The sequence below is a fragment of the Leptonychotes weddellii genome, chromosome 14 (genome assembly GCF_054177405.1).
Source record: "Leptonychotes weddellii isolate Sample4059 chromosome 14, ASM5417740v2, whole genome shotgun sequence".
NCBI classification, from domain to species: domain Eukaryota; kingdom Metazoa; phylum Chordata; class Mammalia; order Carnivora; family Phocidae; genus Leptonychotes; species Leptonychotes weddellii.
The window spans coordinates 48,720,262-48,745,238 of record NC_138382.1 but is presented as its reverse complement, the minus strand read 5'-3'; the positions used below and the strand labels follow the sequence as shown (position 1 = coordinate 48,745,238).

At 45.3% G+C, this 24,977-nt stretch overlaps 1 protein-coding gene and 1 long non-coding RNA gene across 3 annotated transcripts in view; one reads left to right on the top strand and one right to left on the bottom strand.

Annotated features, from left to right (window-relative positions):
- Positions 1-24,977, top strand: part of GNE (glucosamine (UDP-N-acetyl)-2-epimerase/N-acetylmannosamine kinase) — a 326,114-nt gene that overhangs the window by 258,205 nt on the left and 42,932 nt on the right. The window contains exon 1 of one of the 2 annotated variants that reach the window (XM_081803177.1): positions 22,235-22,250. The exons of the other annotated variant lie outside the window; for it this stretch is intronic. The gene's annotated coding sequence lies outside the window, so the exon portion shown is untranslated. Of the gene's footprint in view, positions 1-22,234; positions 22,251-24,977 lie in introns of those variants that run through there. 2 annotated transcript variants of the gene reach the window in all.
- Positions 8,918-12,870, bottom strand: LOC115939349 (uncharacterized). Its single transcript, XR_014140052.1, has 2 exons — positions 12,637-12,870; positions 8,918-9,216 (listed from the first exon to the last, which is right to left on the bottom strand). It is a non-coding gene; the product is annotated as an uncharacterized LOC115939349 (long non-coding RNA).

Genomic DNA, 24,977 nt, shown 5'->3' with positions numbered 1-24,977 from the left:
TCATTCCTTTTGATGGCTGCATAATATTCCATTGTGTATATATACCACATCTTCTTTATCCATTCATCTGCTGATGGACATCTTGGCTCTTTCCATAGTTTGGCTATTGTGGACATTGCTGCTATAAACACTGGGGTGCACGTACCCCTTCGGATCACTACATTCATATCTTTGGGGTAAATACCCAGTAGTGCAATTGCTGGGCCGTACGGTAGCTCTATTTTCAACTTTTTGAGGCACCTCCATACTGTTTTCCAGAGTGGCTGCACCAGCTCGCATTCCCACCAACAGTGTAGGAGGGTTCCCCTTTCTCCGCATCCTCGCCAACATCTGTCATTTCCTGACTTGTTAATTTTAGCCATTCTGACTGGTGTGAGCTGGTGTCTCATTGAGGTTTTGATTTGAATTTCCCTGATGCCGAGTGTCCATCACCTACAGTCTTGCTCTCCAACAGAAGTGCTCCTAAGTCTGCTCCTAATCGTGGTTCTAGTCTTAACTCAAGGCCCCTACCCCACTGTCTTTTACTCTCTGGCAGCACCAACCTACTTGTGGTTCCTCAGACATACTGTGTTCTTTCTTTATATATTTTCTCCTGCAGACCCCTCTGCCTAGAAGGCCACTTCTTCCCCTCCTATCTCTTCTCATGACTCAACGCAGGCATCACCTCTTCCAGGAAATCTTCCCTGATCCCTGTGTGCTGGGTTAGACACTCCACCCCTCCTCCTGGAACAACCCGGGGTGTTCTTGTGGGTTCCCCACTGGCCTGTGAGCATCTGGAGCCTGCACCGTTCCGTGTCTTTACCTTTAGGGCCTAGCACAGAGTCTGGCACTGGGTCGTAGTTCCAGAAAGTTCTCTTGAGTGGAGGAATGGAGAATGACTCAGCTTGAATGGTTAGGCAGCTGGTGGAAACAGTCACCCAAGAAATGAATCTTGCAGGAGGAGTGGGTTTTAATAACAATGAGACACCCTGTGAGGTGAACACACAGGGGCAGATATCCCATATCCAGGTCTAGAGCTCCTGAGAGAAGCTTGGGCCCCTGGGTGTTAGAAACATTTAATTGTGTCAGCTAAGACAAGGCTGACTTCAGGAGGCCTCAGAAGGAAGTCTCCTCAGGGCCGGCTGAGGAGCCAACTCCACCTTCTTCCAAATCTGGGCCAGGTTGCACATGACTCGGGATGGTGGAAAATAAACAGACACTCCTTTGCTGAGACGTGCCAGAGAGAGGCCGCTGAGGCTGCCTTTGACTCTCCCAGTCGTAGCGAACTGCCCTTCCTGGATTTGTGTATTGAATGACTTAGGTTCAGCTCACCAGGCGAGGGTTAGAGCTGCACCCCACATGCCAAATGCATGAGAAGATCACAATCAGGAACGAGCCCCAGCCTGTGCACAGAACACAGATGCCATCAGCTCCTTGCCTACCCCGGGTCCAGCATTTGTCTAGAAAGGGCCTTGCTTGTCCCTATGGGGTGGCTTGTCATGACTCTTCCTAGGAATCCACTACCCAAACCCAACTGGAACTAAAGACATTTGCTGGAGGAAATGCACCAGAATTTCATTGCATAGCAATGTGGCAGGAAACTCAAGTTCCAAGCAACCATTTCATTAAGGCTTCTCAATTCCACTCTGTGAATTGTGCAACAAACAACTGCAGGAGTTTGGGCAACATGCCTGTGGAGAAAAAAGTAGGCAACCAGCAGAAGTGGGCTCAAAACGTGTTTCCCAGTGACCCACCTGCTGCTGCAAGATCCTGACTGAGCACACACAGGGCAGTTATCTGTTGCTGGTCTGCAAAGAATATACTGCTTCAGGGTTATCCACTGCACTCGTCACGACCTTGTTATTTGACACCCACCCAGAGTGGGGCCGGCGGAGCAGTCATTTCATATAATTCCCTCACCCCTGTGTTGATGGGTGTGCTGTCTCCAGGATTTTGGAATTGAAGGAGGAGAAAGAAAAGAACAGTGTCTTCAGTGGACACTTGTTCTGGCTCAAAGCTCGAAGAAGCAGAAAAGGTCTGTCTGCAGGAAGAGAGAATGAAGCAGAAACCCAGAGAGGAGCAGAGATGAAAGAAGGGAAACCTGATGGCTGTTCAGTCCCTGATTCTTGTCCCACCTGCATCTCAGCGCTCAGCCTCCAGGAGACACCTTGGACCCTTATGACAAATTCCCTGTGTTTCGAGTCCGGTGACTCAACTCCAGTTCACTGAGAATCCTCATACCGGGAACGTGCCACTAACTCCGTGTGTGCCGTGGGCCAATTGCTTAATCTCTCTGGGCATCGTTTCCTCATCTGTCAGCTGAGGGTCATAAGATTCTTCATAGGATCAAAGGAACTGAATCAAATAATTTAGCACAAGTGAAAGTGCCAGTGAGAGTGCTACCCACATGGCAGGCCTTTCCCGTTTATTTCTTCCCTAAGAGACCGAAGGCACCCCCTAAAGGTCTGGGGTCATTCAGCTATTGGTGATGGGTGGTTGACACCCAGAATTAAATGAAAAATCAATTCTTTCACCCGCTTAAAGAGGACTCGAGCTTTCAGTGCTTCTAAAACAAGAGGTGGCATCTTTCTCTGGATTAGCTTCTTGAGTTTGCAGGTCTAGACATTTTGTCTAATGAACACTTCTCATGGCCTACTGGTACCCATTCTCTCATTCTTCTCTGACAGCCCCTAGCCATCCCTCCCCCATGCACCCCATGCTCAGAGGAGGGAACTGGCTTCGGTCCTAGATTCAGGGTGGGCCCTGGCTTGGTAAAGTCAATGAACATATTCCATTTCCCCGGGCAAATCACGGTTTTCAAGAGGCCACCTGGTCCAAGCAGTGCACGTGAAGCTGAACCTTACTTGAAATGTTGGCTCAGAGATGCTCTCTGTTCCTCTGGATGTAAAGATGGAAGTATGTATCCCTCTTAGCTCCTGACAGTCATCCTACAGGCATAAGGGAAATTAGCCTCCTCCCCTCCCCTTCCCTTCATTACCCTCCTCCCCCGTGGGGAGGAGCTCTGTGAGAGAACCACTCAGGAAACGACTAGAGGACTCACCCGTGCACCTGGACTTTGGCGGACAGAAGGCGCAGCGTCTGCCGCCCACCTGAGAAGTGGAGAGGCAAAGGGTGAGGAGGGGCTGAGCAGGGCTGCACGGGCAGCCAGTGACCTCCCACCAGCCAGTGCTGGACAGCAAGCGTTCAGATAGCAAGCTACCTGCACTCGAACGTCTAGAAGGATTGAAACCAGAATATTAACAGTGACTGTCTGCAGAGGGGAGTAGAGTTCGGGGTTGAAAGGAGTGGAAAGGAACTCTCTGATGTTTTAATCCAAGTAGTTCTATATTGCTCAAATAAAACATGTTCACAGGCTACAAAAAAAAAAAAAAAAAGGAAGATAATTTAAAAAGTACATACAATAAACAACAGTAAATTGTTTCCTCTAGGAGGCAGTACTGGGAAAACACTTGTAGCGATTTTAGATTTTCATTGTGTTGAAATTTTTACAATAAACATGTTTCATTCTTAGAAGCAGAAAAATATCCAGACAGCACTTAAAAAATAAATGAATGAATGAATGAACGAGTGAAAGCCACCATACGGGCCACACAGAACTCCCAACTAGTTGGGTGGGACTGCAGCTCCCCTGCCCCGGGGCGGTGGGGGGTGGGGGGTGGGGGGGGTTATCCAGCCAGGACTGCAGACTGTCTGTGTTCAGGAGCAGTGGTGGTTAACTTTCTGACAGGGAAGCTGAGGCACACTGGGAAAAGGAAGTCAAGCAGGGGGTTAAGAGAGAGGTAGGGCAGGGCTGGGACCCAGGTGTCCTAGTAGCTGGCATCATGTTCTTTCCATGAGTGGTGTTCACGTGGGTGGTGGCCAACAAGGGGACTTTTCCTCCTCCACCCTCCTCCAACAGCAACAGAGCAACTCAACCTGTTTGCTCTTTGGCAAGTAAATGAGACTGGCGAGGTTTATTGTTTGCCTTTGTTTTTTTTTATTGCTTTGTTTTTTTACAACATTGGATTCCTAGGAAAAATGAAGAGAGCACTCTTTACTACTGTGCCCCTATAGAAACCTGGAGGCTCTGTAATGACTGTAAGTAACTTCACGCACTCTCCACTTCTCCTTACCTACACATTAGCTGCGGGTTACTGGGGAGGTATTTCTGGAGCAGTAAGTCTGATGAAAGAGCTCTACAACCTAGAGCTTTGCTATCCCCAGGGTCGGATCTTAAGCCATCCATACCAGTTCCTGGCAGAACCTCTCCTCTCTGGTCCGAGCCCCCTTCCTATTGGCTCCTGGCCACACTCTCCCATCCCCCAGGACTGACCTGGAGAAATGGGCTGTTCCCAGAGTTCACGTGTCCTTGACGCATGGCCAGACTCCACAATAACTTTCTTAATGAAACAGGGAAACTGCAAAGTTCAAGTGGGTGTTTAGCACTGAGCTTTGGCTCATACACTCAGTGATCAAATAGCAGTAGAGAGTCCTCAAACAAAGACCATAAAGTTCTCATCTCGACCTTCTTGAGGAGAGATGTTTGGGGTCTGGGAGTTCTTCAATAGGCCGGGCAGCTGGCTGGCAGGTGTTGGGAGCCGGCTGGGAGTTTTAAGCAGACAGCTGCTGAGTCTAAGGAGCCAGCTGATGCTGCAGAGGGAGAGACCCCTAAGGGGCTGGGGTCCCCGAGCCTCTGCTGGTTTCAGCTCTGACTGTGCTTAGATTTGGTTGTACCGTGTGTTGGGGGATGGTGGTGGGGAACGTCAGCAGTGACTTCCCCTTCCTTTATGTCTCCGGGGACCCTCCACCCATTTTCTCCCACGTCTCCATCCTGTTCTCTGTTGGCCTTTGGTCAGCTTCCTACAGCGACAGGCATGAGCAACAAAGGGCTTTGTGTCTTCTGAAAAGGATGTTGAAACGGAACTGAACATGCCTGTGTTTTCAGAACCTCCCATTTGCTGGGTTCTTAACCTTTCTGTGTGCCGTGAGCTCACTCTTTTGGCAGGCTGGCCAAGCCTGTGGACTGCTTCTCAGAATGCTGTTTCTAAGGCCTAGAATAAGTACAAAGGGAATGGATCAAATTGAAATATAGTTACCAAACTATAAACAAATCTGCCATATGGAAACTAAATGCTACTTTATTAATGCATTGAAGGACAAAATCTAGCAGTAGATCTAATAATGACTATGCTTTTGAAGAGGTGATGAATGGAAGTGATAATTCACGGTCTCTGCAAAATTGTGCTATGAAAACACATGTGACTCTGGCAGGTGACAAAGTCACAGGTCCCCTGCTATACCATGGTTTGTGGCCCACATGCTCAACCGAAGGAAAATCTAAGTTGTAGTTGGAAGAGCAGGGTGTCATCTTTTCCTTACTTCTATTTTATAGACCCTCTCAGTTCTCTCTGTGGGCCTCTGACTGAGCCCCCAAGTCAAGGCTTCTGCCTGCAACAGGCTCTTTGCCTGGTAGTGCTGGCCTGGGTCTTGCAGCCAGGCCCCCACCTTTACTCTCACCCCCGCCCATAGACCTCACCCCCCCTTCAGCCTCTCCTTGGTGCTCTTTCCTCAGGGCTGGGGGGGTAATATTGTCAGATTTAGGTGGACTTGGCAAGAGGCAGGGATTGTATGGAGCTCCCCCAGGAAACCAGCAGGTGGATGGGTGATGTCAACCTCCAAACCCAGGTCTGTCAGCGCCCAAAATAATGTTCTTCCCAGCAGGCCCCAGTCATCCACGAGAACTTCCCCCAAGAGAGCAATGACTACTTCTGCCTCCCTCTAGCTCAGGAATGGTTCATCTAAACAAAGGGCAGCCAGTTGGACCTGCAATAAGAATTTTCAAATGCTGCCCATGCAGTGGAGCGCTCAGCTGGTTTTGCCTGCCTGTTGGTCAAGGGCTCTGGTCTGGTGCACCCCGACATGAAGGCATTTCAAAATGTCGTTTGGTAAAGATTTCATAATGCCTTCTCCCGTCACGGGCCCTCTTAAAACTGAGGAAAAGAATCCAAGCCAAAACCTCTCCCTGCCAAAGCCAGACACTGGCTTGTGTGTTATAGTCTCTGTGTCCTACAAACATCAATCAGAAAGCATCTTTGGCTGGACACAGGGGAAATAAAGGTCACACAATGTCCTGCGCACACTGCTCCGAGGCTGAACAAAGGCTGATCCACAAAAGGCAGGTGTCTGCTTCCACTTTCTTTGCAAAGGACTACAGAAGCTGTCCACCAGACAGAGCTCTTTCTGAATGGCTCATCTGTCCCCGCATCACACGGTCACCCTGCTCCGTTCCCTTGATGGACTCAAGACGACCTTGCGTATTTCACTCATTCATTTATTTACCCATTCGCTATCCATCTTTTGTTGAGTATCTAGATATGTGGATGAAGCTAATCTGACCAAGCTCATAATCATTGGATTAGATTCCCTTTTAAAATGGATGTAAAGGGGCGCCTGGGTGGCTCAGTCAGTAAAGGGTCATCTGCCTTCGGCTCAGGTCATGACCCCAGGGTCCTGGGATCAAGCCCCACATCAGGCTCCCTGCTCAGCAGGGAGTCTGCTTCTCCCTCTCCTTCCCCCTGCTCATACTCTCTCTCTCTCACTCAATCAATAAAATCTTTAAAAAAATAAAATGGATGTAAAGCTGGGTTCTTATGTTCCTTTTTCTTTTTTCTAGAAACACTTTCAAAAAGAGGATACTGATATCAGAAAGCAACTTATACATAAGCCTGTGGATTATGGCTGGTTGTTAAAAATACGGAAGAGACTGAGCTTCAGTTCTGATCTGAAGGACTAAAGGACGGAAATCTGTCCTCCCTCCCCGGCAGCCAAGGCCCTCTGGATGGCCACAGGACAGTCCTAACCTGTCTTCTCAGCACCGTCCTGTGTAAACCCTTGGCTCCAGGAGTTCTGGTCTGGCTTAGTCTTATACCATCTCCCCGACAGGAAGCATCTCCCTGTCCCTGCTTCGGCCTTGAGAATCTCTGCCATCCCTTAAGGCCCAGAGGGCGCCAGATGTCCTCCAAGGGGAGGGGGGGCTTTCCTGCCCACAGTGAAGTGAATGCCCTCTCCTCTGAATGGACATGCTGTTGTCCACGCTTTTTATCTGACGATGCCACATGAGTTTTATGACCTCGTAGGCATTAAATGTTGCTCTGTGACTTGTGACTCGGCCGTGATTAGGTCTTCTCTCCAAGTTCTGGAGGCGCTTCTTCATCATATTCCTTACATCAGGAAGGAATATGTTTTGGTTTTTTTTTTTGGTGACCCCAAGCCCTTGTCCCTTCATCCCTGAATATAACCATATCAGTAGTGTTAGCTGCCTACTTGAGGCCAGGCCTTGTTTTTTTTTTTCAGCTTTATTGAAGTGACAAATAAAATTGTAAGATATTTAAAGTGTATAACAGGGGGCACCTGGGTGGCTCAGTCGTTAAGCGTCTGCCTTCGGCTCAGGTCATGATCCCAGGATCCTGGGATCGAGTCCCGCATCGGGCTCCCTGCTCTGCCGGGAGCCTGCTTCTCCCTCTCCCACTCCCTCTGCTTGTGTTCCCTCTCTCTCTGTGTCTCTCTCTGTCAAATAAATAAATAAAATATTAAAAAAAAAATCTAAAAAAAAAAAAATAAAGTGTATAACAGGACAATTTGAGATTTTCACATTGTGAAAGGAGTCCTACCATTGAGTTAATTAGCACATGCATTACCTCATATATTTATCTACCTTTCTGTCTTTCTTTCTTTCTCTCTTCTTCTTTCCTTTCTTTCTAGTGAGAACACAAGTTCTATTCCAACCCACAAAAGGCAGATGTCTGCTTCTGCTTTCTTTACAACTGATTTGATTTGGGGGCCTGTCCCTTGGGTGGCAGCTGCGAAAGTTGGGGCATTAGATGTGTGGCCGAGCTCCTTCCAGGCAGATCACAGTGACTGGATGTTACTGTTGGAGCAGGCTGGTGGGGAGAAGGCAGGAGGATTTCGAGGATGGCAGCTAGTCCCTAGCTGGGTGCTAGATTAGAAGCCAGAGCCTCAGGCAGCAGCATGGAGAGTGTGCAATCAAATCTCCACCAGGGAAAGACGGGGAAATGGGCACTCCGGCCTCGTCTCCTTGTGCTGAGCCCTGGGGAGAGAGCGGCAGTGCTGGGCACCCACTAATAACTATTTCTTTGCTGGCTTTAGTCCTGTGGGTCTTGTGGACACAAGCCCCATTGGCTTTCAGAGCGAGGTGTTTTGAAGGCCCATCTCTCATGTGGGAGTCTTAAAAGTTGGGGTGCTAGTTGTGTGGTCCAGACTCTTCACGCCTCACAGGTAATGAAATCCCCTCCTTTTAAAAACAAGAAAATAGAGATCCGGGTTGTAAAAGTGAATTGCTCGAGGTCATATAACTTGTTCATAGGTAATATTCCTTCCTTCCAACCCAGGGCTTTCACTAGGAAAAAACTAACAACACGTGTGAATTTTAGAAGGCAAGACAAAATTGACTATCAGCTTACTACTCCAGCTTATACCCAGAAAACAAACATGCCCAAGAAGATTTACATGGTAAAGATCCTGGTGGTGCCAGAGGCATCAGGGATTTCTAAACTTTACACTTCAGATCAAACAGATGCCTGAAACCGCAAAGCAGAAGCTCAAAAGGTTTGGTGGTTAAAAAAAACAACCAAAAAATGAAAAACAACTCCCACGTCCCATGAGCAAAAAGCCCGGCCTCTGAATCGGGTTCACTTACTGAGAGCCGGGGCAGCAAGTAACCACTCATGCTGTCTTTCATGTGCTCATTCAGTCAGCAAATCATCTCCCTGATGGAGCTTACTCTAATGATGGGGACAGAAACGTAAAAAGTAAGTAAAATCATTTTACTTTCGTAAAGTAAATTGTGTAAGACAATGACCTCAGTGAAAGAATGATGAGAACATACACGAGCAATAGGAATGAATTCTCACTAGGTATGTGCCATGGGGTGAGCACCTTCTAAGTGCTCAGCATGTAGGAGTTTATTTAATCTTTCCAAAACCTCTATGAGGTGAGCAGCAGTATGCGCCCAAGGTTTGTATTAGAAAACTCAGGCACAGAATGGTTTCGTAACTTTGCCACAGACCCTCAAGCTGGTAAGTGGATTTGGGCCCTCTGGCTCTGGGGCCTGCATCTTCCACGTCTCACTTCTGTTCAGAGGACAAGGCAAATGAGCAGGTAGCTTCCGACCAGAAGGATTGGGAAGGCTTCATGAAGAGCTGGCATTTGAGTTCATCCCTGAGAGTGAAGGAAAAGAGCGTTCTGGGTTAGGAGAGGAGATAGAGAGATAAAAAGAACAGATGTACTGGGGGTAAGCGCCTGGCATGGAAGGAGTAGGTGGGCGACGTGGGGGGAGGGGGGTGTGAGCCCCCTGACAGTTGTTTGCACATTATTCTGAAGGCACTGGGAACTTTTCTGAGCAGGGAAGGACTCTATTCTAACACTTTCTATCTATCCCTTCAACCAATATTTATTTAACATCTAATTAAATGTCTGCTTAAACACCTAATTGAACACCTGTTACGTATTTATCTGACACCTGATTTGGGTGATGGTAGAGGGGAATAGTGTCAGCGATCAAAGAAGTATAACTGAATTGAAGACACAAGAAATAACATTTTTCAAAACCGTAGACAAGTTAAATGATAGGATACAAGGGGGTGTTCCAAGGTAGTATGTGATGAGTGGTTTGACAAACCACACGGTTTTGCAAATTTCAGGGTATATTAATTCTCTCTTTGGCTTGGATTGAGGGTTTGCAAGGGCAAAGTAGGAGAGGAGTCTGGGAAGCCTGTTGGGGCAGTATGTGATGGAGGCCTTCAATAAGGGGACTACCCAGCCAGCTAGCCCTGGGACTCCCAGATGCAGGAACAAAATGGTCAGTTTTGGAACTGGCTGCCCAAGCACCCTGTCCCTAATCCCCATCATGCCCCAGGGAGAGCAGAATTCCTGCCCTCAGAGACTGGGAGTCGGGAGCCGGCTGATAGGGGCCTGGCTGTCTGGATCTGGGCTGTCCCGGGCTGACCATGTGGTCCATAATTTAGAGGAAATTCCAAAGCCTCCCTGCTAGGCCACATCCTAAAGGTATAGATTTCATCAGGAAAAACTGTCCAAGATATGGAAGTGGGCAAAAGTGATTCCATACTAGGTTTTCTTTCTGATTCCATACTAGGTTTCCTTTCATTTTGGAGTCTCTGTCATTTTCTGATTCTATAAATTAGTGCAGTTTGACTGATTTCTTATTAATTAGGCTATTTCCCCAACTCTGTAGGAATTGAAGTAAACTTGTAAAAAAAATTGTTAGTAATGCAAGTGGTTCTTATCCATAGCAATACAAATGAATTTTGTCTGGTAATAAAACAAGTGATTTCTGCTCGGTAGAAAAGAAAACCCCAAACATTACATTCTCTTGCACTAGGATATTAATTAGTTTTGCATGTATTAGCAAAACCATTTTAAGAGGTTTGGTTAGGAAACCTCATTGCCTCTCTGTTCCTAACATTCTCCTTTGAAACAGTCTTAACATCTTACTGGTGCCCTTATGAATTAATGCGTTTGAGTAAAATCTTTGACCCGTGTTCATTTTATATTTGCCTGAAAGTCATATTTTTACATTTTTGGAAAAATCATCCCTTAACACTGTGAATTCCCACTGTGAGTTCTCCAGCATCTAGATTAATCAGAAGAAAAGAAATGCCACAATTTCCATTGAAGAACCAGAGGTAGTTTCCAGCAATTCTGACTGTGGAGCTTGTTGGCAACACTTTGAGAATTCTAAATGGAGTTTTAAACAGATGCTTTATGAGAAATTAGAAAAGAAAGGGGAAAAACATTTACTGCGTATATTGCCAGTTTCCATGCTGGGTGATTTACATATGTTATCTCACTTAATCCTCAGGAAATCTCTGAAATAGGTATTATTGTCCTAATTTTGCAGGTGAACAAGCAGGAAATATTTGAGTAAGTACGGGAACACCCGTCTGCAGGTGAAGTCATGTAAGTGGAAAGTTACAGTCAGTAATGGTTCATGAACCCCAGTGGTTAAAAGGCCACACTATAAATAAGGGCGTAACATGCAATAAACACGTGAGTGAGAGGATAACCAGCAAGATTAAAGTCCTAAATCAGTAAAACCCGTGCTAACGCTCAGCTGCGCTCTGAGTTAACGTGGGTAGAGCCTGAAGGCTTCTGTCGGTAACCTGTTTCTTTAGACCTCGGTTAACAACAGACCCTCCCACACATTCCCCCCTCTGCTGTCTGCCTCCGCTCCTGAGCAAGAGAGAGCGAACTGAGGGTCCAGTTCAGTGCCCGCCTTGGAGCCCGGATACTCTCAGGGGGATGCGTGCTCCGCTGGCGGAAGGCAGCGCCCCCCACGAGGAGCTGAGGGAAACAGAGTCACCTCCTAGAGACAGGAAGGGCAGACCCCTCCGCTGTATCTGTGATCTTTTTTTTTTTTTTTAAGATTTTATTTATTTATTTGACAGAGAGAGGCACAGCGAGAGAGGGAACACAAACAGGGGGGAGTGGAAGAGGGAGAAGCAGGCTTCCCGCCAGGCAGGAGCCCGATGTGGGACTCGATCCAGGGACTCCAGGATCATGACCTGAGCCGAAGGCAGACACTTGACGACTGAGCCACCCAGGCGCCCTGTATCTGTGATCTTCATCTCCCTACAAGATTTACTGCAAAATGGCATAATGCTAACACTTCAAAGCTGGGTAGTGACATTTTTCTCTGTTCTTGCCTCTGCATTTCATAAAAAAAAAAATAATAATAATAATGTTTATTGTTAAGAAAAAAAACCTGGAGGGAAAAAAGTTTAATTTATTCGTTTTGATTTCGGCCCACCCTCTCACAACAGAGAGGCGAGAAGGCAAAGGGAAGCCTGGGATGGTGCCAGGCGTTCTCCACACCCCTCGGGAGCTGGCGCGGCCCCTGCGGCTCCCAGGCCACCGGCTCTTCCTGTCAGGCTCTGGCCTCCCCCCGCGGTCAACAGCCCTCCATCTCCCCCCGGATAGATGCCTCTTTCTCTCGGGCACCATCTCTTGGAAAATGCACGACAGCCCAGGGAGACCCCGCAGGTCCGAGATCTGCCGCCGTAGGCCCTGCGCGTCTCTCCAGGCCTCATTTTGCCTCTGGCTCCCGCGCCCCGGCTTCAGTTCCCCTCGGCCCTACGCTCCGAGTCTTCCGCTCGCCTGTCTGCGTCTGTGCCCTTCAGCTCCTCGTCAGCGTCTCGCGCGTCAAACCCGGGTCGGGCGCGCACGCCTGACGCAGAGCGGAGAGTTCCAGGGTCTGCAGCCGCGCCCCTAATCTCCGCGCAACCAGTCGGAGCCCGGCGGGCGGGCCTAGCGCGGCCTGCGGCGGACCCGGCCCCGCCCGCTCCGGCCCTGGGAGCTCCGCCGTCGTCGGCCAGACCCGGCCCGCCGGCTTCTCCTCCCTCACTGCTTCCTGGCGGCTCTGCCCGACTCGTTTGGAAGAATGTGGGCCTCCCGCTCCAGCAACACGGGAGGGCGGCCCCAGGGGAGCGCCTGTCACTCCTCCCCAGGGCGCCTGCACAGACCCCGCGGAGGCTGAAGAGGCTTTAAGGGCGTCCCGCGGTCAGCGCCTGCCCACCGGCTCTCACACGAGCCCCTGTCGGGCCTTCATTTTGGCGCCGTTACCTGAGGCGTCTCAGGAGCCTTCCTTCTCCCTAAATCCCACCCTTAAGTCTGCATGGTAAATGGTCTTCCTTCCCTCTCACCTGACGCCCAGGCGTCCCTCGGGACAGTAGGTCTGTCGTGGCAAGCTTCGACGGACACCTGTCTGAAACCAGGCGCCCCTGTCTGCGCGGGGCCCCAAGCCGCTGAGCGGCTTGCTTCCTGTCAACAGAAAGCGAGCAGCTGGGCTGCTGTGCCTCATTGGTCATGAATGTCCGCGTTCTTCTGAACCACCTGACTGCCCGCGCTCACGCTTCCTTTCTGAAACCCTGGGTTTTTCCTAATGACCTTTCCGAGGCCTGGTCATGCGGCGTCCAACATTTCTACTTCTAGTTCTGGGCTCTGAGGGGCCCTGAGAATGGAACGGGCTGCGGGTCTTCCCGCTCACCGCTCACGACGGGGCAGGCGCGCTGCGGGGAAGGGCAGAAGACGAGGGAGGGAGTCGCTCTGCGAGAGGACGCGGGCAGGGGGAGAGGAAACGAGGCCAGCAAACACAGTCCTCTGGCTGCCCTCCTCCTAGGGGGTAAGGGTGAGTCAGGAAAAGCCTTGCAAAGGAGCCACACAAGGCCACCTGGTGCCAGAGCCAAGGGGAGGCCCACACGCCATCACTGCCTGTCGGGGTGGTGAGAAGTGACTGCCGACTTTTCGGATGGCAGTTTCAGGAGAGTGGTGGGGCCTGAAGGCAGACAGACTGGACAAGTTAAGGAATGAGTGGGAGGCTGGCCAGTGGAAATCCTACATGTAACCTATTCTCACCATACTGTGTCACGAGAGGAAGGGAAGAGATGGCCCCGACATGCCAAGGGTATCCCGTAGCGAGAACTGGTTTGGGTTGATTGTGTTTGTTTTTGCCCTGGAGAAACAAGATGGTATACAGAGAGGAAGGCCTGTAGAGAAAGGAGGAGACCGAAAAGGTGGGGAAAAAAGGAGATGATTGAGCAAGCCCAGTCCTCGTGAAGGAAGATCCTTGGAAAATCAGACCAAGGTGGCAATCCGTATTAGTTGGAGCAGCACGTGGTGCCCCGTGGTGCCCCGTCTGACAGAGTCAGACACAGCTGGGGTAGAGCTCTTGGCTTAGCGTAAAGGTAGCATCTCTTAACCCCCAAATCGGAATCTTGGCATCTTATTAGTGCATGGACCTGGAGCCCCAAGCCATGTTGTGAGAAGGATGTAGGCCCCCGAGGGAAAGAAAAGAGGGTAAGTTGGCTGGCTTGCCCAGGCACTGTAGGCCCTGAGCCAATTTACTCATGCAACCACCTGGAAAGAGGAACGAAAGGGAAAGAGAGAGAGAAAACACACACACAGAGGATGGCCAAACCCACAGAGCAGGCTGAGTCCATTTTTTTCTTTCAGTTACCTACAAGGAAGACTTAGATGAAAAAGTAAGAACAAGTTATGCCTGAGTGGCTCAGTCAGTTGAGCGTCTGACTCTTGATTTTGGCTCAGGTCATGATCTCAGGGTTGTGGGATCAAGCCCCACATCGGATTCCTCGCTCAGCAGGGAGTCTGCTTGAGATTCTCTCTCTCCTTCCCTCTCTGCCTCAGGCCGCGCTGACTTGCTCTCTCTCTCTCTAAAATAAATAAATAAAATCTCTAAAAAAAAAAAAAAAAGTAAGAACAAGATGCTCAGGCCCTCAAATAGATTCCCCCAGCTTTTTCCACTTCCTTCCCTTCCACTGCATGGAAGCACTGGAAGAGCGGAAGAAAGCCTCCGGGGGCGCCTGACTGGCTCAGCTGGAAGAGCATGTGACTCTGGATCTTGAAGTCGTGAGTTCCAGCCCCATGTGGGGTATAGAGACTACTAAAAAAAAATAATAATGATAAAAAAATAAATAAACTCTAATGCAAGAAAGCCTCCAACCCGAGGCCCGGGATCTAGTGTACCCTGCCTGGGCTCCTTGGTAAACACATAACAGACCTTCCTAACTGGTGTGGCAAGTCATTGATCTTCTCAGTCCCAGGAACAAGCCTCAGCATGGGTGGTGGACAGCCCTAAATTTGTGCCAGCCCGTTTTTTTTTTTTTTTTAAGATTTATTTATTTATGTTTACAGAGAGAGAGAGTGAGCGGGGGAGGGAATCTCAAGCCGACTCCCCGCTGAGTGTGGAGCCCAACTCAGGGCTCGATCTCATGACCCTGAGGTCATGACCTGAGCCAAAACCATGAGTTGGACACTCAACCGACTGAGCCACCCAAGCTGTTCTAACACAAAAAAACACTCTAATATCTGCTGAATGAACGACTACCTGTATTCATTATAGTTTGTATTAGAAAAAAGATCTTAAAAAATCTATAACTAGCACAGTAATCCTATTGAGAGCATGAACGACACTCTAAATTTCTTTTGAATATCCCTGTGTTGAAAAAAATATATAATTAGCAAGTTAAACCCATGATTTCACAAATATTTGTTTGTACAAGGCTAAGTAAAAAAAAAAAGAATTGATTTAAAGTTGATTTCAGGAAAAATATAAGCAAAACAAAGTTACAAGGAGATAGGGCAGTCATCAGACTGAGATCCACCGTCTCTCCCATTGCCTGCAGCACCCATGTGTGCCTGCGTCACCACTCTGTCCGGGTTGGGGGAGAGGAAGGAAGCTCCCTGAGTGTCAGGCGCTGGGTGTGCATTTTACATAGGTGTCTCCTTTGACCTGGCAACAGCCCTCTGAATATTATCTCTTCAGAAGTATCATCAACCTTAGACAAGTTAAATAACTTATCCAAGATCAATCAACTGGAAATGGTGGAGCCAGAATTCAAACAACTCTGGCTGACTCCTCAGGCTCGCTCCTTTTCCTCTGCCAGGCAAGGAGAAGAGAGTGAGTCAGTGCTTAGTAAATGTTCAGCTCAGGGGAGGAAGCAGAAGGGAGTTTCCTTGGGAGGTTCTCTGTTTCCATGAAGTCGGTGGCGAGGCCACTGTGGGGGATTTGGTAAGAAATCACCCTGATGGAAGCTTTCATCCTGATAGGAGAGAAAATTAAAAGAAATAAAAACACTGGAAAAGGAAAGCCCTTAATAGGTTTGCAACCACCTGTGGCACCTCATGTTGGGAACTAATACTTAGGAATTTATCTATTGCAAGATACTTTTACACTTATCCCCATAATTGAAGGGTCTCAAGTTTTCACAATCCCCCCCTCCCACAGGAATCTCTAGCTCCTTACTACTCAAAGTGTGTTCTGTTGGACCAGTAATAGGGTGACCAACAATTCTGGTTGGCCTGGGGCTCAGGGTTTGCTTGGGACAAGGAAATTCCAGTGCTGAAACTGGGATAGTCCTGGGACATGTTGGTCGCCCTAACCAGTAGCACCCAGAAGCTTGTTAGAAATGGGGAATCCTGGCCTCATTCCAGATCTATTGAATCAGAATCTGCACTTGAGCAAAATCATGTGCCCATTCAGGTCTGAGAAGCAGTGCTCTAGATGAGACATGGGTGAAGTAGATCTAATAGTAGGCCCCTGTATTAGTCAGGGTTTTCCAGAGAAACAGAACCAATAGGATGTGTAGGTATATATAGAAAGAGGCTTATTTTAATGAACTGGATCAGATGATTGTGGAGGCTTGAAAGTCCAAAACCCAATGGGGGAGGCAGACAGGCAGGAGATTCCGGAAAGAGTTGTCGTTTGAGTCCAAAGGCAGTTAGGCTGGAGACCCAGGAAGAGCCAATATTGTAGATGAAGTCCACTGGCAGAATTCCCTCCTGCTTGGTGGAGGTCAGCCCTTTGTTCCATTCAGGCCTTCAGTTGATCGGATGAGGCCCACCTACATCGTGGAAGACAGCCTGCTTTACTCAAAGTCTATTGATTTAAATGTAAATCTCATGCAAAAACACCCTCAAGGAAATATCCAGAATAATTTTTTGCCACACATCTGGGCAACATGGCCCAGCCAAGGTGACACATAAAATTAACCATCACACCCCCTCAAAAGATATGTCCTCGTCAAATCCTGGGAACCTGTGAGTGTTAACTTATTGTTAAAAAGTGTCTCCACAGGGGCACCTGGGTGGCTCAGTCGTTAAGCATCTGCCTTCAGCTCATGTCATGATCCCAGGGTCCTGGGATCGAGCCCCACATCGGGCTCCCTGCTCAACGGGGAGCCTGCTTCTCCCTCTCCCACTCCCCCTGCTTGTGTTCCCTCTCTTGTTGTCATGTAAGTAACTAAAATCTTAAAAAAAAAAAAAAAGAATTCTCTTTCATATCTTGGATATAATTGTTGTCACTTCAAATAATCCAAAATGTGTTTAATCACTTTTAATAGATCAAATAATCTATTCTAGACATAATATCATGAAGATTAAGACTGAACTGACCTTCAGCACCAAAGAGACCATTCTTGTCTTTCTCAGCTTTTTTTAGCCTCCTTACCCCCATTTAAATAAAAAATCATGGGGTTAATATCCTACCCTATTCAGAAATCATCTCATCTCATTTTAATTGAACTCACTATTTACTGAGCGTCTACTATGTGCCTAGCATTATGCGAGATTTTGGAAATACAAAGATGAACGAAATGACTGTGGCCAGCCCTGATGGAGTTTACAGTCTACCTGAAGTGCCAGTCTGTTAAACCTATCCTACACTGAGCAGTGGTTCTCAAAGTATGGTCTGGGGACCTCTGGGAAGGGAGGAGGAGTCCCTGAGACACTTGAACGGCTGTTCGTGAAGTCCAAACTATATCCCTATATTCACTGTAATATAGCCTATTCTCGTTACGTGCAGTAGGATGTTCTGTAAGGTGACTGTGAATGCTGACTCAGTGAATACTAAACTGTGGCGCCCAAGGGAAAAATAGGATTATGTTCCTGCACATCTCTGGTCACATTTTTGTCAGTTGATCAATATAAAACCTGGTCTTCTGTGTGTTTCTGTTTAAAGGCACCTTAACATGAGAGGATGGGAGGCTCGTGGGCCATCTCTCATTCACCTCGCTAACTTTGCTGGGAGGATATCGTGACATGATTTCTTCTGGCCTTTTAAGTTCTGATGAAGTGAGAGGCTTTCTGCCCCAGTCTCCTCCAGACGGAACTTCAAAGCATCAATCTGCTCAGCCGCAGCCCAGAATGGGCTCTTCAGCGGCGGCCGGCCCGCATCTCACACTGAAGTCCACAGGGCCCGTTGTGTTTCTGTATTGTCCTTTCTGGTGTGTGGGACGAAGACCGGGGGAGTTGGCACCCTTAAAGTGGCTTCTTGTGTCTTTACCCTTCAACCAGTCAGGCTCATCCACAGCCTTGCCCGTGCTTGATAATCAGAGAGAGCCCAGGGCAGATGTTGGGTAGGCGCACTCCCCAGGTACTCTGTTCACAGCTGGGCCATCTCACCCCTGGATCCCAGCCTGCAACCCAGTGATGAGAACCTTCTTCAAGTCTCAGCCCTCACAGCTGAGCTTTCGTGGCAGAGACTAGAAAAGGAGGGAGGGGAGAAGAGGACTTGTTTCCGAGAGTTTTTAGGTCATGAAGAGAAGCAGACTGGATGTGAGGAGAAGGATGGGAATGAAGAGTGGAGATTTAACAGAGAGTGTTGCTGAGGGCTCTGATACCCTTAGTCGTATTTGGCCATGGTAAGAGAAAATTTGAGTTATTTAAAAATTACTCATTGGTGGCCCAGCTGGTTTCTCTGACTGCAACACTGCTTTTAAATTCAGACCATGACTGGCTTCATAATCTGTCAATATATAATGATTAACTAGGAATTTTTGTGCCTGGGGGGAGACTTCATGGTGCATGTCCCAACCAAATTGCAAGAGGTAGTTCTATTATTTTCTATGTAAGTACAAATTCCTTAAGCTTTCTACATGTGGTGAAAAGAGAGTGGGCATAATACTTCCACAGAATTTTTCAATGGGAATGGTCCTGCCATTTGGGGCAGGGAAATTGTTTGTTGTGCAAGACAATTCCTGGCATTGCAGAAAGTTCTTACCGAGTGACAATCAAAAGCACCCACTCCTCATTGTGACAATGAAAAATACTGCCCCCCTCCACACAGTTTTAAATACACCCCCCTTGGGAATGGAACTGCCTCCCTTGAGAACTATTGCTAGCCAAGAGCAGATGGAGAAGATCTGAGAAATTCAGCTCAAGCTTCCCTCTGCCTGGGGCGCCTGGGTGGCTCAGTCGGTTAAGCATCTACCTTCTGCCCAGGTCATGATCTTGGGTGCTGGGATCAAGCCCGGCGGTGGCCTCCCTGCTCAGCAGGGAGTCTGCTTCTGCCTCTGTCTCTCCCCCCGCTTGTGTTCGTGCTTTCCCTCTCTCTCTCACAAAAATGAATAAATAAAATCTTAAAAAAAAAAAAAAAGCTTAAAGCTTCCCTCTACCTAACTGTGCCATACCATTTATTTCACTCCTGCAGCCACCCCATGTTGGGGGGGTGGGGGGAGAAGGGGGCCTATCCTGTGAGGCATTCTTATGAACTAAATGTTTGTCTCTCCCCCAAAATTCATATGTTGAAACCCTACCCCCCAAATGTGATGGTATTAGGAGATGGGGCCTTTGGGACGTAGGTCGGATTAGATGAGGTCATGAGGGTCTCAGGGTGGGATTAGTGCCCCCATTAGAATCAGGAGAGTGTTCGCTTTCCCTCCACTCTCCCCCACTTGAAGATACAACAAAAAGTTGAGATGTGACAGTTTTTGCACTTGAAAGAGGGCCTTCACCAGAAAGTAGCCATGTTGGTACCCCGAGCTCAGACTTTCAGTCTCCAAGGTTGTGAAAAGTACATTTCTGCGGTTTACAAACCACTAAATTATTTAACTACAGACTGAAAGTTCCTTCCCATAATTAATTATACGTTGAAAATAAAAATGTAAATACCTGTAAAACATTTTATGTTGAGTCATTATGCTATTATAGGTCATTCATTCATTCGTTCATCTACCCAACCATTCTACAAATATTTATTGAGTACTTCCTGTACTCCAGGCACTAGGTTAGGTGCTGGGAGCACAGTGAGAACAAGACAGGCATGGCCTCTTGTCATCAAGAAGCTTTCAGTCTATGGGGACAGAAAAAACTTAAAAATTAATTAAACCCATAAAAATCCTAATTGTGTTTCTCATGGAACTTGGCAAGTCGATCCTAAATTTATATGGAAGAGCAAAGAATAAAGGAAAAAAGAAAAGAAGTGCATCATAATACCAAAATAGTTAAATAGTAAAGACTATATATGTGAATTTTCTAAGTTCTTAACAGGTTTAAGTGAAGATTGGAAATCCTGTTTGTATTGTGCTTTTTTGAATGTTGCATTGCTTTTGGAATAAAATGTGATTTAGTGACTACAGTAGTTATTGACATATGAATATATATACAGTGTATAGAATATAGTTTGGATTTATTTTTTACATACATGGGATCACACTATGCATATAGTTTGGATGCTCCTTTTTCATTTAACGATGTGTCCCCGAAGTGTTGCGTATCGATACATACAGACCTATGTGTTCCTTTAATAATTATGTGGTATTTTACAGTGTGGATATCCTGTATTTATTTAACTGGTCTCCTACTGAGAGTTATTTAGGTTATCTCCAATTTATAAAAAAAGGTACAATGATCATGATTGTACATATATCTTTGTATGCATTTGCAGGTACATATGATTAATAGAAGATTTGAAGTGGGAATGATGAGTCAAATAGTGTATACATTAAAAATACTGATAGATGTCATCAAATTGTTCTCTAAAAAGGATACAACTGTTTATACCCTCATCAGCAGAGTATGAGAGCTCTTATTCTGCCAACACCATCACCATCATTATATATTATCAAATCATTTTAGCTTCATAAGATTTGGTAGGCAAAAGATAATTACTCTGTCTTTGTTTTCATTTGCATTTCCCTGAGTACTAATGAAGTTGAGGATCTTTTCAAATATTTACTGGATATCTGTGTTTCTTCTTCTAAGAACTTTCTGTATTTCTATCTTTTTTCTCTATTAACGTTCTTTTTTTTTTTAAAGATTTTATTTATTTATTTGACAGAGAGACAGTGAGAGAGGGAACACAAGCAGGGGAAGTAGGAGAGGGAGAAGCAGTCTCCCTGCTGAACAGGGAACCCGATGCAAGACGCCATCCCAGGACCCTGGCTGGGATCATGACATGAGCTGAAGGCAAACGCTTAACAACTGAGCCACCCTGGTGCCCCAGCTTTCTTGTTTTTAATAATATATTTGTAGAAATTCTATGTATTATAGTTATTAAGCATTTGTCTATGATATATGTTGCAAATATGTTTCCTCGTCATTCACTATGAGTTTTAAATTTCTATTTAATAAAATCTGTCTGCTTTTGCTTATGACTACTGATTTTTTTTTCACCCATGATTATAAAGATATTGCCTTGTGTTTTCTTCTAGTGCTTTTATAATGTAGATCTTGAATCAATCTGGATTTATTTCTGAGTATGGTATGAGGCAGAGATTCACTTCATTTTTTCGCTTGTGGCTCTCTTATTGTCCCAGTACTATTTCTGAATAATCTTTCATTTTCCCACTGTTTAGAAATTCCACCTTTATCATATAATAAATTCCTATGGGTACTGGGTCAATTTCTGGACTCTATTCTCCTTTGTTAATCTGTTTATTCCTACTCCAGTACTGTATTGTTTCAGTTATTGCAGTTTTATAGATTGTTTTCATATCTGTTATGGTAAGCTCTTCACCTCATTTTTTTCTCAAACTTTTTTTTTTTCCTTTGGCTGCACCAGCTTGCGTTCCCACCACCAGTGCACAGGGCTCCTTTTTCTCTACATCCTCACCAACACTTGTTGTTCCTTGTGTTTTTGGTTTTAGCCATTCTGACAGGTGTGAGGCAGTTGCATTTCCCTGATGATGAGTGATGTTGAGCATCTTTTCATGTGTCTGTTAGCCATCGTTTTGTCTTCTTTGGAAAAATGTCCATTAATGTCTTCTGCCCATTTTAATTGGATAGTTTTTGTTGTTGGTGGTGGTTTTTTGTTTTTTTTGGTGTTGACTTGTGTAAGTTCTTTATGTATTTTGGATATTAACCCCTTACTGGAGATAGCATTTGCAAATATCTTTTCCCATTCAGGAGGTTGCCTTTTTGCTTTTTTGATGGTTTCTTTCACTATGCAAAAGCTTTTTATTTTGGTGTAGTCCCAACAGTTTAATTTTGCTTTCGTTTCCCTTGCCAAAGGAGACATATCTAGAAAAATGTTTCTATAGCTGATGTCAGAGAAATTATGGCCTATATTTTCTTCTAGAAATTTTTTGGTTTCATGTCTCACATTTAGGTCTTTAATCCATTTTGAGTTTATTTTTATGTATGGTGTAAGAAAGTGGTCCAGTTTCTTCCTTTTGCATGTAGCTGTACAGTTTTCCAACACTATTTGTTGAAGAGACTATCTTTTTCCCATTGCATATTCTTTTTTTTTTTTTTAAGATTTCATTTATTTATTTGACAGAGAGAGAGACACAGTGAGAGAGGGAATACAAGCAGGGGGAGTGGGAGAGGGAGAAGCAGGCTTCCCGCCGAGCAGGGAGCCCGATGCGGGGCTCGATCCCAGGACCTGGAATCATGACCTGAGCCGAAGGCAGACGCTTAACGACTGAGCCACCCAGGCGCCCCTCCCATTGCATATTCTTGCCTCCTTTGTCAAAGATTAATTGACCATATAATCATGGCTTTATTTCTGGGCTCTCTATTTTGTTCCATTGATTTATGTGTCTATTTTTGTGCCAATACGTACTGTTGTGATTACTACAGCTTTGTAGTTTATCTTGAAATCTGGGATTGTGATGCTTCCAGTTCAGTTCTGTTCTTTTTCAAAGATTGTTTTAGCTATTTGGGGTCTTCTGTGGTTCCATACAAATTTTAAGATTATTTGTTCTACTGTGAAAAATGCTGTTAGTATTTTGATAGGGATTGCATTAAATGTGTAGATTGCTTTGGGTTCTATAGACATTTTAACAATATTTGTTCTTCCAACCCATGAGCATGGAATGTCTTTCCATTTCTTTGCATTATCTTGAATTTCTTTCATCATTGTTTTATAGTTTTCAGAGTACAGGTCTTTCACCTCTTTGGTTAAATTTATTCCTAGATATTTTTTTTTTTGGTGCAATTGTAAATGGGACTGTTTTCCTAATTTCACTTCCTGCTACTTCATTATTAGTGTGTAGGAATACAACACATTTTTGTACATTGATTTTGTATCCTGTGACTTTACTGAATTTATTTACCCATTCTAGTAGTTTTTTGGTTGAGTCTGTAGGGTTTTCTATATATAGCATCAAGTCATCTGCAAATAATGAGAGTTTTACTTCTTCTTCACCAATTTGGATGATTTTATTTCTTTTTGTTGTCTGATTGCTATAGCTAGGACTTCCAGTATCATGTTGAATAAAAATGATGAGAGTAGACATCCTTGTCTTGTTCCTGATCTTAGGGCTACAAATCTTAGTTTTTCCCCATTGAGATGATGTTAGCTGTGGGTTTTTCGTACATGGGCTTTATTATGTGGAGGTATGTTTTCTCTAAATCTACTTTGTTGAGAGTTTTTGTCATGAATATATATTGTACTTTGTCGAATGCTTTTCCTGCGTCTATTGAAGTGATCATGTAGTTTTTATGCTTCCTCTTGTTAATGTGGTATATCACATTGGTTGATTTGTGAATACTGAACCACCCTTGCATTCTGGAAATAAATTCTACTTGATCATGGTGAATGTATTGTTGGATTCAGTTTGCTAATATTTTGTTGAGGACTTCTGCATCTACGTTCATTAGAGATATTTGCCTATAGTTTTCTTTTTTTGTAGTGTCTTTGCTTGGTTTTGGTGTTAGGGTAATGCTGGCCTCATAGAATAAATTTTGAACCTTTCCTTCCTCTTCTATTTTTTTGGAATAGTTTGAGAAGAATAAGTATTAACTCTTCTTTATTTATTTATATATTTTTTAAAGATTTTATTTATTTATTTGACAGAGAGATAGCACAAGTAGGCAGAGAGGCAGGCAGAGGGAGAGGGAGAAGCGGGCTCTCCTCTGAGCAGGGAGCCCAACATGGGGCTCGATTCCAGGACCCTGAGATCATGACCTGAGCCGAAGGCAGTCGCTTAACCGACTAAGCCACCCAGGTGCCCCTTAACTCTTCTTTAAATGTTTGGCAGAATTCACCCATGAAGTTGCCTGGTCCTGGACTTTTGTTGGTTTGAAGTTTTTTGATTACTGATCCAATTTCTTTGCTAATTGATTTAAGTTTTCTGATTCAATTTTGGGAGGTTATATGTTTCTAGGAATTTCTCCATTTCTTCTAGATTTTCCAATTTGTTGGTATATAATTTTTCATAATAGTTTCATATAATCCTTTGGGTTTTAAAATTTTTATTTATTTATTTTAGAGAGAGAGAGAGCATGTGTGTGCGAGCGAGGGGGGGAGGGAGAGGCAGAGGGAAAAGAGAATCTCAAGCTGACTCCCTGCTGAGCATAGAGCCTGATGTGGGGCTTGATCCCAGGACCCTGAGATCATGACCTGAGCTGAAACCAAGAGTCAGTCGCTCAACCAACTGCACCACCTAGACACCCCTCTTATCATCCTTTGTATTTCTGTGGTGTTGGCTGTTATTTTTCTTTTATTTCTGATTTTATTTATTTGATTGGGATTCTTTAAATCAATTTCATTTTTTGATTGTGCTAGCCTGCACTAGTTCAGTAAATCTGCTAGTGTATGCTAGTGTATATGCTTCCCATTGTTCACTGATATTTACAAACAGCAGCATAAAGTGTTCCTTAAGTAGAATGTAAAGTTGTATAGTAGATAAGGCTAGGCTGGCAATGTGTTCAAATGAACATATGCCAATCAAATGGAAAAAAGCAGATGATCAGCCTATATCCTTTGCCATCAGTCTGGCTGTGAGGGTCCCTGAGCACCAAAAGTGCAAGGTACATCCTTTATAAAATGTAGCAACAGTTTTCTATTGTAATGTAGCTTAGACAAAAATGCAACAATATTGATTTTTCCTTCAGTCTCGTGAAACTAAGGATTCTAAATATACTGAGGTCAGTGACTATTAAAAAATCTTAAATCCTTTAATTTTAATTTTTCGATTAAAATTTTTAAGTTTTTAGTTTTAATTTATTTTTAGTTTAATTTCTTTAGTTTCCTTCTTTGCTCAAAGTAGTATGTCAATAAGTGTTTTGAATATACCTGCGTGTGAAAACAACGTGAAAAAGACAACTAAGATTTTTGATTGTAGATTTTTGTTTCTACCTTTGAGAAACTCAGAAGAAAATCATTTTTCTAGTGGAAAATACAATCAAATGGTAGAAACAGGGAAGAAACACTCAGAAACTGA